We start from the raw sequence: 6,622 nt of genomic DNA on the forward strand, positions 1-6,622 counted from the left end.
ATGCAGAGGGACAGCTTAGCAGGTGACTCATCTGTGGGTGAGGTGGGAACAAACTTCCTGGCATGGATCTAGTTTCAACTTTGTTTCAAAAGACACAAAAGCAGGGCTTGGGAGAGAACTCGATCAGTTTCTATGAGGACGACAGCACCAACAAGGACGTAGAACTAACCGTGTTCTGGGGTTAGTGGGCAGATTAATGTGGTGAATGAAGAATGAGGGGACCTCCACTTAGAAAAGTGGGGGTGACAGAAGTTGATTAAATGCCTCCAAATGCAAGGATGAGGAATTTAGGAGTGGTAGGCAGCTTTCATATATGTTTGAGCCTAAGAGAGATGTGTTGAAAACATGCTACTAAGAAGTAGCATACAATGTACTAGACAAGTAGGAGAGAGACTGGGAATCTCCCGACACTGGATGTAAATGTCTGAAAGTTACCAAAGGCTAGAGATGTGTTTGAGTTTGTTGTGGGCTTGTCTGTTTTCTGCAGTTCCTTTGCTTTTCCTCCCATGGAGTACCTAACCAAGAAAACTCAGGAGCATGAACCAGCACAGTTTGGAAGCACCATGGCACCAGGCCATGGGGAGAGTACCCTGACCATACAGAGGAACTGCATTGCAGGAGCATGGTACCGCCACATTGCCCAGCAGAAGCGGGGTTGTCATCGTAAGCAGCAACACAGAAGAGTGTTCTCCAGCACAGACGATTGTCAGGCTAGAACATACTAACCCTAGCAGAGTTGACCAAGAAATCCTTCCACCCTCTTCTCACCACTGCATCTCTAAGAAATAGCCTCTTCAAAGTCAAGCATCCCCCTTACCCAAGAACAGAGGTCAAGAAACTGCAAGTCCTTTTCAGTTTAAAGTGGGTTAGCAATGCGGCTTCAGGGAAGAGTTTTTAAAAGTCCAAATTAGCTACAGGCAAGGATTTGAGAATTTTCCTAAAAGGAGAACTGTGAAATATGGGAGTATGTGACTAGGGAGATTGTAGAATTTCATTCATGAAACTTTCAAATTGCAGAATAAATTGTGATTTCCCTAACTAATTTGGGTTGGAAGGGGAGACTGGATAAACATTCCTGCCCGTGAGGCTGTTTGTATTTCTGTTAGTGAAGGCAAAGAATTTTATTTTCCCATGGTTTTCACTTCTATTGATAAAATGTACAAATGGCAACCAAGAAACCACAAATAAAAGGTCTTTCTTGACCCCAATAATGTCAGAAGACAAGTCAAGAGAATCATATATGAAACAAGTTGTTACAGTGTGGCTTTGACAATAAAAGTAGTACTATGCTGTTCATCTATAGCCCCTAGGATATAGGGAGAGAAAAGGAGAGAGGAGAAAGAAGAGAGAGAGAACGGGAGGGGAGGGGATGGGAGGAGGGAGAGGAAAAAGAAAAAGTGAAGCTTAGTGAAAGGGGGAAATTAGGGCATGAACATAGGATTTTACTACCAGTGGAATTGTTTTTTTTTTTATTTTATATGTCTATTTATAAAATGTTTAATCAATTTTAGATCATTAATTTCTTTTTTAAAAAAATTTTATTGTTGTTAAAGTACAGTTTCTCTGCCTTTTCCCCCCACCCCTCCCCTACTAGCTGCATTGTTGAATCACGAGAACAAAGGTGTGGTACAGCGGCAGGCTGAATAATGCTCCCTCCCCAGGACCTCATAATAATCTCTGGAACCTGTGAATACATTGCCTTAAATTGAAAAAGGGAACCTTGCAAATGTGGTTAACTTTAAGAATCTTGAGATGGGGAGATTGTATCCGGGATTGAACTGGTGGGCCTGATGCAATCATGCAGGTCCTTCTAAGAGGGAAGGAGGAGTCCGAATTCAGAGAGAAGGGTGTGTGACGTAGGAATCAGAGATCGGAATGATAGAGCCACCATCTAAGGAGCCAAGAGATGCGGGCAGCCCCGAGAAGCTGGAAGAGGCCAAGAATGAGTTCTCCCCTGGAGACTCCAGCCCTGCTGACTTCTTGACTTTAGACAAGCGAGGATGATTTTGGACTTCTAATTTCCAGAACTGTGAGATAATAAATTTGTGTTTCTTGAGTGACAAGGTAGTTTGTTACAGCAGTAATAGGAAACTGATACACATGGCTACAATGTTATGTATAAAAATGTAATCAAACCAGCTACATCCACCAAATCAAGCCTGCTGTCTTTTCCCTTATGGTCTGCAAGCTCTATATTTTTAAATGGTGCAAAAATGATCCAAAGGAGAATAATATTTAATAATATTTCACAACACATAAACACTATGATATTCAAATTTCAGCATCCCTGAAGTTTCACTGGGACACAGCCATGCTCTTTCATTAATGTATTGCCCATGGCCGCTTCTGTGCTATAATGGCAGAGTTGAGTAGCTGTGACAGAGACTGTATGTGGTGCTCTCATCCCTTCAAGCTGTTGGTTGGTTCACTACAAATCCCAGTGACACACACCTTACAATTCAATAGCATTTTCAGTGTCACCATATTGTGGCATGTAAAAAAATGAAAGTGCATATCTGTCATGTCAGAACAAGAAAATAAAAGTGAATTTTGAATATCATACTTTTAAGTGTAGATTATTTGGTTATCAAATTAGCTGTCAAACAAAGCATTGTGTTTATTACACGGTGATGCTCTAGCACTGCTAAAAAAATACAATGTACGTGGCCATTACCAAACTAGCCACACATCACAATGTTCCCAGCTCACAGGAAAGCAATGATTAGAAAAATTAGAAGGTTTAAAATGGAATAATTATTATAGTAGACTTTTTCACACAAAAAAAAGGAAGAAGAAAGAAAATGCAACTGTGGTCAAAGTGAGTTTCTGAGTGGCTCATTTTTTAGCCAAGGAAGGAAGGAAAGCCATTTACTGATGGTACATTAATTAAGTTGTGTTTGATTTCAGAAGCCAGAGAAATGTGTCCAGGGAAAGTGAACTCTTCAAAAACGATTAGCCTTTCAACAAGAGCAGAGACACAAAGAGTTAAGGACATTGGAAGTAGCATCAATAGTCATTTTTAAAAAATGGGGCAAATAATTTCCAGTGGTGTTCCTTGGGTCTTGATGAATTCACAGATGTTACCAATACTGTTCAGTTGTTTCCTCAGAGTCAACACTGAGTTTAAAGTGATGGAAGAATTGGCCTGTGTAAATAGTTTGTGAGAAAAAACTGCAGATGAGAATATTTCCAAAGAAGTCAAGAAATGCTAGTTCAATACAACTCGAAGTAGAATTGGCTGATGTGTGTTACAAATATGTATGAAGAAGAAAGGACAAATATACAAAGCTTGGGAAAATGTAAGTTTAAATATCATGGTTGTTCATTTCATTATTAAACAGCAGATACTTTGCAGGAAAATATTTGACTCTCTCTTGTGTTATTCAACCATTAGTGTCAACAATGTATTTCACCCACTTTGATAGACTAAATCATTGTCAGTTTTATGAATTTTTGTCAGAAGTAGAGGCTGAATATTCTGACTTAGCCTAGTAACAGCAGTTCATTAGCTTAGCAGTTCTCTTTTTAAAAGTTATTTTAAAGCTCAGGGCCAAGATTGGAAATTTTCTGAATGAGAAAATTCACCCTCAACCACTATTACTGAACGCTGAATGGTTTTTGAAATTAGCTTCTACTTTAGATTTGGTAACGTTACTTAGTGTACTTAGCCTAAAATTACAAGGCCAAACTCTGCTTATATGTGAAACTTATACTACAGGAAATTTATTTCAATGACAACTAACATTGTTTGAATCACATGTAATGTGAAGTTACTTTAATCACTTCCTGTGCTGTAAAAAGTTAAAACAAAATGAGGATTTGCATTCCCACACAAATTTGCAGTGGCTGTATTTTCTGAGCTCAAATTACAGTCACAGTGGCATCTTTTGGACCTTGATGCAAAGTGCAAAGGAAATTTCTATGTTTCAACATTCATTTGTGCATTTGAGGAACTTCCACCTAAATTTTAATTGGAAATGATTACTTTGCAACATAATGACATGCTAAAAGGCAAATATTAAGAGAAGAATCTAATTGAATTTTCTAAATGCCTTCTAAGGGATGAATATGCTCAATTAAAATCAGTTGCTTGTGGATTGATATCAGTATTAGGCAGCACTTATCTGTGTTAATTTTTTTAGAGATGAAACACACAAACTCTCACTACAGATAAACATTAACAGATGAATATTTGCTATTTATTTATTTATTTATTTAGTTAGTTAGTTAGTTAGTTAGTTATTTTAGAGGAGAAGGGAGAGAAAAAGAGAGGGAGAAAAACATCAATGTGTGGTTGTCTCTCACACCCCTCCCCCAACTGGGGACCTGGCCACAACCCAGGCATGTACCCTGACTGGGAATTGAACCAGCGACACCTGTTCACAGGCCAGTGCTCAATACACTGAGCCATACCAGCCAGGGCTGCAATTTACTTTTTTTAAAAGTTATTTAAGGCCTTTATTAATAGGTACATGCATTTGACTTTAAAAAATCAAGTTGTAAACTTATTACAAAGTAATAATGAGGTTCTTAAAAATGTCAAATTAATCCTATATAAAACAATTTTAAAGTCATTGAAGGTGTATTGAGATTGTAGCTGATTTTGATGATAGGGAACATTCACTTTGAACCCTAGTTAAGTGAGATGTTATCCCTCCATCAAACAATGCCATTCTTCTCATTAGTAGACCTGTATTACATATATATATATATATATATATATATATATATATATACTTGATTATTATATTTTGAATTTCATCAATAAATATTTGTGGAACTATGTTTTCTCCCTTGTTATACTAGTACCTACCTAATGTTCTTGATGTTACCTCTTGGCCCTAAAAACCCAAAACATTTATTCTCTATCCCTTTTCAGGAAAAGTTTACCCACTTCTGCACTAGACTAAGCCACATGAGTGAGTGAGACTATTTATAATTGATGACTACAGTAGAAGATCAATAAATACTGAATAACATAGAATCATAGGGATGACATTGGACTAAGATGTAGGAGTAAATACTGTGATTCTTTAAGACATGCATTGATATGTCTTTTATACTTTATTTAACTCATGTTTGTTTGAGGGCTAGCAGATCGCTTTAAATTCCCATCCATTTACATCTTCTGTATCTTGAACACAAAACTTCTTCCAGCCAACCAGTTAATTTTCTAGTAGTAAGCTCCTGCTATCTTCAGTAAATTCTCTTAAAAATCCACTATTTTGTCATCATCACTTGGATTATTGAAGGCATTCAATGTAAACTGTCTCACTGTCCTTATTCTGGATGGCTCCAGGATTCTGTCCTCCACAAAAAGTATTCTGAGAGAGTTTCTGGGTTGGGGAAAGGAAAGACGGAAGACGTTCCCTTATACCTGTGGCAAACAGTATCATTAAGATATGTCTGCTTGCAAATCATTTATATGACTAGAGTCTAGTATCCAAGATATATAACAACTTATGCAATTCAACAACAAAATGAGAAATAACCCAATTAAAAACGGGCAAAGGATTTGAATAGACATTTCTTCAAAGAAGATATATAAATGATAAATACACATCAAAAGTACTCAACGTCCCTAGGCATCAGGGAAAGGGAAATCAAAACCACAATGAGCTACCACTTCACACCCACCAGGATGGCCATGATCAGAAAGACAGACATAAATAATTATTGGTGAAGAAGTGAAGAAATCAGAAGCCCCCTATAGATACATTCCTGGTAGGCATGGTAAAGCTACTTTGGAAAACACTCTTGGCAGTTCCTCAAAAGGTTAAACATCAAGTTACTATATGACCCAGCAATTCCACTCCTAAGTATATACCAAAGAGAACTAAAAGCATATGTCCTTACAAAAACTTGTACACCAGTGTTCATAGCAGCGTCAGTCATATGCAAAAACTAGCAACAGTGCAAATGTCCATCAACTGATGAATGAAGAAACAAAATGTGGTATATTCATACAACAAAATATTATTCAGCTATAAAAAGGAATGAAATTCCATTTTATTGATTCATCACTACTTTTTACTGAAAGCATTACAGTATATTAAGTGAAAGAAGCCAGACTCCAACAGCCACATATTGTATTATTTCATTCACATGAAATGTCCACAAGAGGCAAACCCATAGAAACCAAAAGTAAATGAGGGTTGCCGGGGTCCTGGAAAGAGGTGTGGAGTGACTGCTAATCAAATGGGATTTCTTTTTGGGATGATGAAAATTTCTGAAATTAGATAACAGTGATGATTGTACTATTTGTGAATATACTAAAAAAGAAAAAAGAAAAGAAACCCACTGAATCGCACACTTTATATTTTACATTATGCGAATTATATCTCAGCTTAAAAAAGATGTCTCAACTTCATTAGGTACTCATCCTGAATACAGCCATTAAAATCACAGAGGCACACCTAAAATCTGTATTAAGCCTATTGGTTAAATATAGTTCTTTATTTTATCCGATTTTATATACAAATATATAGGCATATACATACGCATACATGGAAAGAAATAGAAATAATTTAAATAAGGTTAAAGGTGTTCCAAGTAAAACCGTCACAGTTAACGGCCAAGGCAAAGGAGGTTCTGGGAGGCTCTGGACGCCCCCGAACTTATT

Source organism: Artibeus jamaicensis, unplaced genomic scaffold (assembly GCF_021234435.1).
Source record: "Artibeus jamaicensis isolate MK-2021 breed Jamaican fruit bat unplaced genomic scaffold, CSHL_Jam_final contig_1686, whole genome shotgun sequence".
NCBI classification, from domain to species: Eukaryota; Metazoa; Chordata; class Mammalia; order Chiroptera; family Phyllostomidae; genus Artibeus; species Artibeus jamaicensis.